At 26.8% G+C, this 12,672-nt stretch overlaps 1 long non-coding RNA gene across 2 annotated transcripts in view; it reads left to right on the top strand.

The window, feature by feature from the left end:
- The first annotated feature begins 2,747 nt into the window (after nucleotides 1-2,747).
- The window catches only part of LOC126356339 (uncharacterized), a 31,493-nt gene continuing 21,568 nt past the window's right edge, over nucleotides 2,748-12,672 (top strand). For both annotated transcript variants that reach the window (XR_007565633.1, XR_007565632.1), the window contains exon 1: nucleotides 2,748-3,628. This is a non-coding gene — a long non-coding RNA (uncharacterized LOC126356339). The remainder of the gene's footprint in view (nucleotides 3,629-12,672) is intronic.

The raw sequence follows: 12,672 nt of genomic DNA, 5'->3' as shown, positions 1-12,672 counted from the left end.
CTAACCCCTGAAATGATCAAAATAATAATTATATCATTATCAAATGTAATAAATATTAATTTTATTAAATTAAGACACCAAATATCAATAATGCTTTTTATTATCCTTCAAACATTCCTAGTTGGATTAATAACAGGAACAATAATAGAAAGATATTGATTATCATATATTTTATTTTTAACATTTCTTGGTGGTATACTAGTATTATTTATTTACATTACAAGAATTGCATCAAACGAAATATTTCAGCCTAAATCAATTACTATATATTAATTATTCTAGATATATCTATATTTATAGACTTTTTCAAAAACACCGAAACTATAAATATTGATAATTCAATCAATTATCAAGAAATAACAATATCTTTAGAAAAATTATATAATAGACCAACATTCATTATTACAATAATAATAATAATTTATTTATTTTTAGCACTACTAGCAGTTGTTAAAATCACCAATATTAATCAGGGACCTATTCGTAAAATAAGATAATTACTAATGAATAAACCCTTACGATTAAGACATCCTTTAATTAAAATTATTAATAACTCTTTAATTGACTTACCTGCCCCAACAAATATTTCATTTTGATGAAATTTTGGATCCCTATTAGGGTTATGTTTGGTAATTCAAATCGTAACTGGACTATTTTTAGCTATACATTATACATCAAATATTGAAATAGCATTCAGTAGTGTAGTACACATCTGCCGAGACGTAAATAATGGTTGAATTATCCGAACCTTACATGCAAATGGAGCATCTATATTTTTTATTTGTATTTACTTACATGTAGGACGGGGAATTTACTACGGATCTTATATATATATACATACCTGAATAATTGGTACAGTGATTTTATTTTTAGTTATAGCAACTGCATTTATAGGATATGTCTTACCCTGAGGCCAAATATCTTTTTGAGGTGCAACAGTAATTACTAATTTATTATCAGCAATCCCATACTTAGGAACAGATTTAGTCCAATGAGTATGAGGAGGATTCGCTGTTGATAATGCAACATTAAATCAATTCTTCACATTCCATTTTGTATTACCATTTATTATTGCTACTATAGCAGCAATTCATTTATTTTTTCTTCACCAAACAGGATCTAATAATCCTCTTGGACTAAATGGAGATACTGAAAAAATTCCATTCCATCCATACTTTACCTTTAAGGATTCTATTACATTTGTAATAATAACATCATTATTAATTATACTATGTTTAATCAATCCTTACCTATTAGGAGATCCAGATAACTTTGTACCTGCCAACCCATTAGTAACACCAGTTCACATTCAACCAGAGTGATATTTCCTATTTGCATATGAAATTCTACGATCTATCCCTAATAAGTTAGGAGGTGTTATTGCATTATTTTTATCAATTAGAATCTTAATAATTTTACCATTTTATAATAAAACACCATTCTGAGGCATTCAATTTTACCCTATTAATCAAATTTTATTCTGAATTATAGTAGTTGTTGTATGCTTACTAACGTGAATTGGTAAACGACCTGTTGAAGAACCTTATATTATAACAGGTCAAATCTTAACAATTATTTACTTTACATATTTCTTAATTAATGTCCATGTCGCAAACGCATGAGATAAATTAATTAAGGAATAAAGTTAATTATCTTAGGAAAAGCATATGTTTTGAAAACATAAAATTAGAAGTTTAACTCTTCTATTAACTTTTCTCAAAAAATTTCACTAAACAAATGAGATAAATAAAATCTTTAAACCAACAAAGAAAATAAAAAAATTCAAAGATAAAGGTAAAAAACTTTTTCAAGCTAAGTACATTTATTTATCATAACGAAACCGTGGTAATGTCCCACGAACCCAAATAAAACCAAAAGAAATAATAGCAAGCTTAATAAAAAATATAAAAGAATAAAAATCACCTCCTAAAAAAATTAAAGCCAATAACATTCTTATGAAGACAATTCTAGTATATTCAGCTAAAAAAATTAAAGTAAAACCACCCGCACCATACTCAATATTAAATCCTGAAACTAACTCAGATTCCCCTTCAGCAAAATCAAAAGGAGTACGATTAGTTTCAGCTAAACAAGAAGCAAAACAAGCTAAAGCTAAAGGAAAAGTAATAATAATAAATCAACAATAAAGCTGATAGTTTATAAAATCAAACATATTAAAACTACCAATTAAAATAATTAAAGACAATAAAATTAAAGCTAAACTAACTTCATAAGAAATTGTTTGAGCAACAGAACGAAGAGAACCTAATAATGAATAATTTGAATTAGAAGATCAACCAGCAATTATAACAGTATAAACACCTAATCTAGTACAACATAAAAAAATAAAAATCCATAAGAAAAAGAACACATATAAGTTAAATAAGGAAAAATTACTCAAACGGCTAAAGAAATCATTAAATTAAAAACAGGGGAAAAATAATAAAGTAGGTAATTAGATATAATAGGAATTGGCTGCTCCTTACAAATAAACTTAATAGCATCTCTAAATGGCTGAGGAATTCCAACAAAACCTACCTTATTTGGACCCTTTCGAATCTGAATATAACCTAAAACCTTACGCTCTAATAAAGTTAAAAAGGCAACACTAATTAAAACACAAATAACCAATAAAAGAAAATTCAAAATAAATATAAATAAATCATAAAGTATCAATACTATTTGTAGAAAAAATCTACATAAATGAATTCTAAATTCAACACATTAATCTGTCAAAATAGTAAATAAATTAATATTAATCAATATAACAAAAAATATTTTAACCATATGGTCCTTTTGTACTAATATGGATTAATAATCTTAGGATAGAAACCGACCTGGCTCACGCCGGTCTGAACTTAGATCATGTAAGAATTTAAAGGTCGAACAGACCTAATCATTGGGCTCCTGCACCCAAAATTTTTCTTAATCCAACATCGAGGTCTCAATCTGCTTTGTCGATATGAGCTCTCAAAAACAATTACGCTGTTATCCCTAAGGTAACTTAATCTTATGATCATAAATTATGGATCAAAATAACAAACATAAATAAATGATATAATAATGAAGAGTTTATCTATTCTTCATGTCACCCCAACAAAACATCATCATTAAATATAGAAAGACAAACAAAAAACTATATAAAAGTAAAATGTCAAGCTCTATAGGGTCTTCTCGTCCTAAAGAAGAATTTAAGCCTTTTGACTCAAAAGTTAAATTCAAAAATTTATTAAGAGACAGTTGATTTCTCGTCAAGCCATTCATTCCAGCCACTAATTAAGAGACTAATGATTATGCTACCTTTGCACGGTCAAAATACCGCGGCTCTTTAAAAATACGCTCAGTGAGCAGGCCAGACCTCAAAATATAAACAAGAGGACATGTTTTTGATAAACAGGTGGAAATCAATTTTGCCTAGTTCCTTATAATAAGTTCACAAGGTAAAAATTTTATACAAATAAATATACTAATTCTATCATTATTACAAAAATTTTAAAATTAAATTAATAATCTTAATAAAAAACCTAAAATATTTATAAAATCAAAATAAAAAATAATGAACTAAAACGTAATCTTAAAGATAGCTGGTTTAAAGCTTACTATTATATTTCTATAAAATAAATTATAGGTTATTAACTTCAAAGCTTATCCCTTAAAGAATAAATAAGTTAATATTTTTACTTAAAAGATTAAATAAAAACAAATAACTTTAAAAAATTAAATTTTTTCTTAAGAAACTAGATATTTTGGGAAACGATTAACATCTCATTTCTATAAATAATTTAATAATAATTATGATACATTAACTATAAATTATTTATAAATCAACCCAAATCGAGACAAGTAAAATAAATACTAAAATTTTGATAAACCCTGATACAAAATGTACAATAAATAAAATCTACTTATAAAAATTTAAAATAATATTTAATAAAACACTTACATTACCCATAAACTATAATTTAAATTATCAATTCTATAAAATATACTAAGACAAAAATACAATAAAATTATTTATATTAAATAATTAAATAAACAAAAAATAAATATAAAAAAATAAACAATCAAGATATCCTGATTTGCACAGAAAAATTTTCAGTGTAAATGAAACACTTTACTAATAAGTTATATCTTGAAACTCTTCCTAGATACACTTTCCAGTACATCTACTATGTTACGACTTATCTCATCTAAATTGAAGCTACTTTAAAATAAAATAGAATAATCAATAATGAGAGCGACGGGCGATGTGTACACATCTCAGAGCCAATATCAGTTAAATTAAATAAATTAAATTACTATCAAATCCACCTTCATTAACAGTATTTCACTATCAAATCCGTTATAAACAAAAATCTATTGTAACCCACCTCCTCTTAACCATAAGCTGCACTTTGACCTGAAATATTTTATAATTATAAATCTTGAGAATTATAACTCTAAAAAGATTCTCTGATAACGGAGATATACAAACAAATAAATTAAGTAGAGTAAATCGTGTATTATCAATCATGGGGTAGGTTCCTCTGAATGGAATGAGATACCGCCAAATTCTTTGGGTTTAAAGACCTTAACTAATAGTACCCTGGTAAATATAATTAACATTTAAAATAATAGGGTATCTAATCCTAGTTTATTATTTAAATATCACAGATTCATAAAAAGGGCCACAAATAAATTTTAACATTTCACCTTACAAATTTATATTTCAACCCTAATAATATAAACAACTGTTTTAACCAATAATATTCACTTGTATCAATCGTATAACCGCGGCTGCTGGCACGAATTATGCCGATACTAAATCAATTGCTAAATCCAAAATCACTTGATAATTAAATCAAATTACTGCAAAAAGAACATTTAGTCTAACAAAACTTACATATAATACAAAGAAAAAGTGAATAAACAAGCAAGAATAAAACTTTTAAAAATAAAAAATTAGAAATTTTTAAATTTATCAAATCAGGAAAAAATAAAAGATTCAAATATTTAAAGAAAAAAAAGAAAAAAACCACAAACATTAACAAAAAAAAAAGAAACGCCCCTATGTATGACCACAACAACTTCTCTATTATATATAATTAAAGATTAATATGGAACATGTATAGCAATAAATGTATTATATTCTTTCTTATTTAATCTTTCTTTTCACTAATAAACAAAGAAAGATTAAATAATATAATAAATATATTTTATACAATTATGTAATTTAATATAATATGTTATTAATATGAATTCTTTTTTTATATTAAGTTAACTTTCATATATATTAGTAAAATAATCTAATTATAGATAATTTATATAATTATATTATTATAATTAATATACTTATTTATATTAATTATAATATTTTATATTTAAATTAATAATTTTATTTATTATATCCAATTATAATAATAATAAATATTAAATTACATATTATTATATATATTATATTATAATAACCTATTTTAAGCTAAAAACATAAGTAGCTATAATCCTAGGTAAATAAGTGCATTAAAATAATCAACTGATAATGGTAAGATGAACTTATAATTTTTAATTTCAATTAAATGTAATATATTAATATAAATTATTTATTATATATATATATATATATATAAAAAATAAAATGAGCAGGATAAATTAATCCTAATTAAACAAAATAATACATAAATGAATTTCAAAAAAAAACTTTCGATTTATATATTAAATAAATGAAGTGCCTGATTAAAGGGTTACCTTGATAGGGTAAATAAAGTAAATAAAATTACCTTCATTAAAATTACATAAGATAGAATTAAACTACCTCCTTTAGTATCAAAAACTAACGTGCATCATACACCTTAATGTAAAAAGGTAAGCTAAACAAGCTAATGGGTTCATACCCCATTTATAGAGGTATCAATCCTCTCCTTTTTAATGACCAACAACTCTACAAAACTTCTCTTCCTATCAACATTAATGATAGGAACGATCCTGTCCATTTCATCAAATTCCTGATTTGGGGTTTGAATAGGACTTGAGATCAACTTACTTTCATTTATTCCGCTCCTAACAAGAAATAAAAATATAATAATAAACGAATCATCAATTAAATATTTTATTGTCCAAGCAATAGCATCGACAATATTATTATTTTCAATTTTGCTGATTCAAATAAAATATCCCATGGGATGGGAAACAGAATTTATCCCATCAATAATCTACTACTATATACGTATTAGATTCTCAGCTCTAATTATATCATTCACAGAAAATTCGTGATCTATAAAGATAAAGTCCCAAAAATCAAGAATCATTCTTCCTATAACAGTAATAATTTCAACAATAGGATTGATTTCAACATCAACCTTAATTTCATTATACTAAGGACTTAAGTTAATCAAACTAATAACCTTCAAAGTTATAATTAAAAGAATAATCTTTTAGGCCTTAGTAAAATTTTACACCTCTAGAATTGCAGTCTAGAATCATAATTGAATATAAGTTTTTGATTACTACCACCTTCACTAACCCTTCTTCTTACATCTTCTATAGTAGATAATGGTGCTGGTACAGGATGAACAGTTTACCCTCCTCTAGCAGGAGCTATTGCACACGGGGGTGCATCTGTAGATCTAGCTATTTTTTCACTGCACTTAGCAGGTGTATCATCTATTCTTGGTGCAGTGAATTTCATTACAACAGCAATTAATATACGATCAGAAAGTATAACTTTAGATCAAACACCTTTATTTGTATGATCTGTAGCTATTACAGCATTACTTCTCCTTCTTTCACTTCCAGTTTTAGCAGGAGCTATTACTATATTATTAACAGATCGAAATTTAAATACATCATTCTTTGACCCTGCAGGAGGGGGTGACCCAATTCTATATCAACATCTATTTTGATTCTTTGGACACCCAGAAGTTTATATTTTAATTCTACCGGGATTCGGAATTATTTCACATATTGTATGTCAAGAAAGAGGAAAAATTGAATCATTTGGAACATTAGGTATAATTTACGCTATATTATCAATTGGACTAATAGGATTTATTGTATGAGCACATCATATATTTACAGTAGGAATGGATGTTGACACACGAGCATATTTTACATCAGCAACAATAATTATTGCTGTACCTACAGGAATTAAGGTATTTAGATGATTAGCTACATTATATGGAACTAAATTCAAGTTCAATCCACCATTATTATGAGCTCTAGGATTTATTTTCCTATTTACAATTGGTGGATTAACAGGATTAGTATTAGCAAATTCATCACTTGATATTGTATTACATGATACATATTATGTAGTAGCCCACTTTCATTATGTATTATCTATAGGAGCAGTATTTGCAATTATAGGAGGTGTCATTCAATGATATCCACTATTTACAGGATTAACTATAAATAATACATGATTAAAAATCCAATTTACAATTATATTCATTGGAGTAAATTTAACATTCTTTCCTCAACACTTCCTAGGATTAGCAGGAATACCTCGACGATACTCAGACTACCCAGACGCATATACATCATGAAAAGTAGTATCAAGAATTGGGTCTACAATTTCTATTGTAGGAATCATTATATTCATTGTAATTATATGAGAAAGAATGGTTACAAACCGAGCAATTATATTTAGAGCTAACATAAGAAGATCAACAGAATGACTACAAAATAACCCTCCTGCAGAACATAGTTACTCAGAATTACCATTAATCTCTAGATTCTAATATGGCAGATTAGTGCAGTAGATTTAAGCTCTACAAATAAAGGTTTGACCTTTTATTAGAAAATATTTATTAATGGCAACATGATCAAATTTATCTCTTCAAGATGGAGCTTCACCATTAATGGAGCAATTATCATTCTTTCATGATCATACTATGGTCGTATTATTATTAATTACAGTAATTGTAGGTTATGCCCTAAGTTATATATTATTTATTGCCTATACTAACCGTAATATACTTCATGGACATTTAATTGAAACAATCTGAACAGCTTTACCAGCAATTACATTAATTTTTATTGCCCTTCCATCATTACGACTATTATATTTACTTGATGATTCAGTAGATGCAATAATTACAATTAAAACCATTGGACGACAATGATATTGAAGATATGAATATTCAGACTTCACAGACGTAGAATTTGACACTTATATAACACCAGAACAAGACCTAGAAAATGATGGATTTCGACTGCTAGATGTAGATAACCGAACAATCCTACCAATAAATACAGAAGTACGAGTATTAACAAGAGCATCAGATGTTCTACACTCATGAGCAGTTCCTGCATTAGGGGTTAAAATTGATGCAACGCCAGGTCGGTTAAATAAAGGAACATTCACAATAAATCGACCTGGATTATTCTTTGGACAATGCTCAGAAATCTGTGGAGCAAACCACAGATTTATACCAATTGTAATTGAAAGAACTTCAGTAAATTTATTTATTAAGTGATTATCTAACATAATTTAAGGAGTTAGTTAAAGTAAATAACATTAGAGTGTCAATCTAAAGTAACTAAAAAAAAATTAGTACACCTTGAAATTCATCAGATGACTGAAAGTAAGTAATGGTCTCTTAAACCAAATAATAGTAAATTAACGACTACTTCTGATGGGGAAATTATATCCAAATCCCTCAAATATCCCCTCTTATATGATTCTCACTATTCATTATATTTTCAGCTACATTAATCTTGTTTAATCAAATAAACTTCTTCTCATTTAAACCTAACCTTATTAAAAGAGCAGAAAAAGGAACAATTGAAATAAAAAACTTATATTGAAAATGATAACAAATCTATTCTCAACATTTGACCCATCAACTAACATCTTTAATTTATCATTAAATTGAACTAGAACATTTCTAGGACTATTATTAATCCCATCACTATTTTGACTTACACCATCACGAATTAACATTATCTGAAATAAACTAAATTTAACCTTACATAATGAATTTAAAACACTTCTTGGACCAAAATCATTTAATGGAACAACATTCATTTTCATCTCAATTTTTATTATAATATTATTTAACAATTTCATAGGATTATTCCCTTATATTTTTACTAGAACAAGACATTTAGCATTAACATTTGCAATTGCCCTACCTATATGGCTAAGATTTATATTATTTGGATGAATTAACCATACTAATCATATATTTACACACCTTGTACCACAAGGTACACCGCCTGCATTAATATCATTTATAGTACTAATTGAAACAATTAGTAATGTTATTCGACCAGGTACATTAGCAGTACAGTTGGCAGCAAATATAATTGCAGGACACTTATTATTAACCTTATTAGGAAACACAGGACCATCTATAGCAATAAACTTAATCTCATTACTAATTATTGGACAAATACTTCTATTAATTCTAGAATCAGCAGTAGCAATAATTCAAGCCTATGTTTTCTCAATTCTAAGAACTCTATATTCTAGAGAAGTATATTAAACCTATGTTAACAACTCACTCAAACCACCCATTCCACTTAGTAGACTATAGACCTTGACCATTAACAGGAGCAATTGGAGCAATAGTCCTAGTATCAGGACTAGCAAAATGATTCCACCTATTTAATATTAACTTATTCATAATTGGATTTGGAATTACCCTACTAACCATAATTCAATGATGACGAGATGTAGTACGAGAAGGAACATATCAAGGATTACATACAGGATTTGTATCAATTGGATTACGATGAGGAATAATTTTATTTATTGCATCAGAGGTATTATTTTTCGTTTCTTTTTTTTGAGCATTCTTTAGAAGAAGATTAGCACCAACAATTGAACTAGGAATACTATGACCTCCAATAGGAATTCAACCCTTTAACCCTATACAAATTCCATTACTTAATACAGCTATTCTTTTAGCATCAGGAGTAACAGTAACATAAGCACACCATAGTTTAATGGAATGTAATCATACTCAAGCACTACAAGGATTATTCTTCACAGTGTTATTAGGACTATACTTTACAATACTTCAAGCATATGAATATTGAGAAGCACCTTTTACCATTGCAGATGCAGTTTATGGATCAACATTCTTTGTTGCAACAGGATTCCATGGTTTACACGTAATTATTGGAACAATCTTTTTATCAACATGTCTACTTCGACACTCAATAAATCAATTCTCACCAAGACACCACTTTGGATTTGAAGCAGCAGCATGATACTGACACTTCGTAGACGTAGTATGATTATTCTTATATATCTCTATTTATTGATGAGGTAGATAATTGTTTTTCTAGTAAAAATAGTACATTTGTCTTCCAATCAGAAAGCTTGATATAAATCAAGAAAAACAATTCTAATTCTATCCACAAGAGTTCTCATTAGATTTATTATTCCAATAATTGTTATAAACCTGGCAACAACACTATCAAAAAAATAAATTAATCATCGAGAAAAAAGATCACCATTTGAATGTGGGTTTGATCCAAAAAGATCAGCACGAATACCATTCTCACTACGATTCTTCCTAATCGCAGTAATCTTTTTAATTTTTGATGTAGAAATTGCACTAATTCTACCAATTGTAATTATTTTTAAAACTTCAGACATTATAATCTGAACAGTATCAACAATATTTTTTATTCTAGTTCTATTAGGCGGACTATACCATGAATGAAACCAAGGAGCATTACAATGAGCAGAATAAAGGGTTGTAGTTAAATATAACATTTGGGTTGCATTCAAAAAGTATTGATAATATCAATCAACCTTAAATAGAATAAGAAGCGAAATATTGCAGTCAGTTTCGACCTGAAAGATTGGTATGTACTACCCTTATTCTTATTAATTGAAGCCAAAAAGAGGCGTATTACTGTTAATAATATAATTGAACTATAATAGTTCCAATTAAGGAAATGTAAAGCCAATATGAAAGCTGCTAACTTTTTATATTAGCGGTTAAACTCCGTTAACATTTCTAAAATTTATATAGTTTAAATAAAACATTACATTTTCACTGTAAAAATAATATATCTATATTTATAAATACCTAAAAGTAAAAATACTTCCTTAACATCTTCAGTGTCACGCTCTAATTATAAGCTATTTAAGTAAACGAAAAACAATATTACCAAAATAAATATTCAAAAAATAAAAGTTAAAAGATAAATCTTGAAATTAGAATCATATCAACCTTGAATATAACCAATTAAATAAATAAATAATCTATATAAACCTTGACCACCAAGTAATTCACCTCAACCATAATCAAATGACTTAGATGAATAATAACCTATTTTTAAAGGAATATATCTAATAAACTTAGTTGAAAGAAAAGGTATAAATCATATAGAACCAGCAAATCTAACAAAAGAAAGTATACTTAAAGAAAATAAATTATGAGAAAAATCAAAATTAGAAATAAGATAACCTAAATAAGCACCTAAAATAACAACTGTAATAGTTAAAAACTTTAAATAATAAGGTAAAGCAATCACATGAGGAATAGGAAAAATTAATCAAGATAAAAGACTACCACCAAAAACAGCAACAAACAATAGACCAATTATTCCAAATGAAATATAATAACCCTTATCATCAAAAGAAAATCTAGAATAAAAATTATTATCACCAGATATTGAATAATAAGACAAACGAAAAGAATAAGAAGCAGTTAAACCAGTAGAAAAAAAATAAAGAAAAAAAATTAAACAATTAATTCATCTTAAACAAACCATCTCAAGAATTAAATCCTTCGAATAAAATCCCGCTAAAAAAGGTATTCCACACAAAGATAAACTAGAAACATTAAAACAAACTGAAGTTAAAGGTATGAAATTAACAATTGATCCTATAAAACGAATATCCTGAGAATCCTTCAAATTATGAATTATTGAACCTGCACATATAAATAATAATGCCTTAAATAAAGCATGAGCCAATAAATGAAAAAATGCAAGCTTTGGATAACCCATAGCCAAAATTCTTATTATTAAACCAAGTTGTCTTAAAGTAGAAAGAGCAATAATCTTCTTCAAATCAAATTCAAAATTAGCACCCAATCCAGCCATAAATATAGTTATACAACCAATTAAAAGTAAAAATCAACCACAATTATAAGTATCCAATATTGGTCTAAAACGAATTAATAAATAAACACCAGCAGTAACAAGAGTAGAAGAATGAACTAAAGCAGAAACAGGAGTAGGAGCTGCTATAGCAGCAGGAAGTCATGAAGAGAAAGGAATCTGAGCTCTCTTAGTTATAGCTGCTAAAACAATTAATATAGTAATGAGCTTTATTTCAAAAGAATTAGAAATAAAATCATAATAATAAATATAATTTCAACCACCAAAATTTAACATTCATGCAATAGAAATTAAAATAGAAACATCACCAATACGATTAGAAAGTGCAGTTAATATACCAGCACTATAAGATTTTACATTTTGATAATAAATAACTAAACAATAAGAAACTAAACCTAAACCATCTCAACCCAATAAAATTCTAATTAAATTAGGACTAATAATTAAAAAACCTATAGAAAGAATAAATATTAAAACAATAATAATAAAACGATTTATATTCTTTTCACCAGATATATAATCCTCTCTATAATAAATAACCAAAGAAGAAATATATATAACAAAAGATATAAAAATAAGAGATATTCAATCCAAAATTAAAGTTATAAC

The sequence above is a fragment of the Schistocerca gregaria genome, chromosome 3 (genome assembly GCF_023897955.1).
Source record: "Schistocerca gregaria isolate iqSchGreg1 chromosome 3, iqSchGreg1.2, whole genome shotgun sequence".
Classification (NCBI taxonomy): Eukaryota; Metazoa; Arthropoda; class Insecta; order Orthoptera; family Acrididae; genus Schistocerca; species Schistocerca gregaria.
Note: the sequence above shows the minus strand (reverse complement) of the source record. Positions and strands in the feature narration are given on the sequence as shown.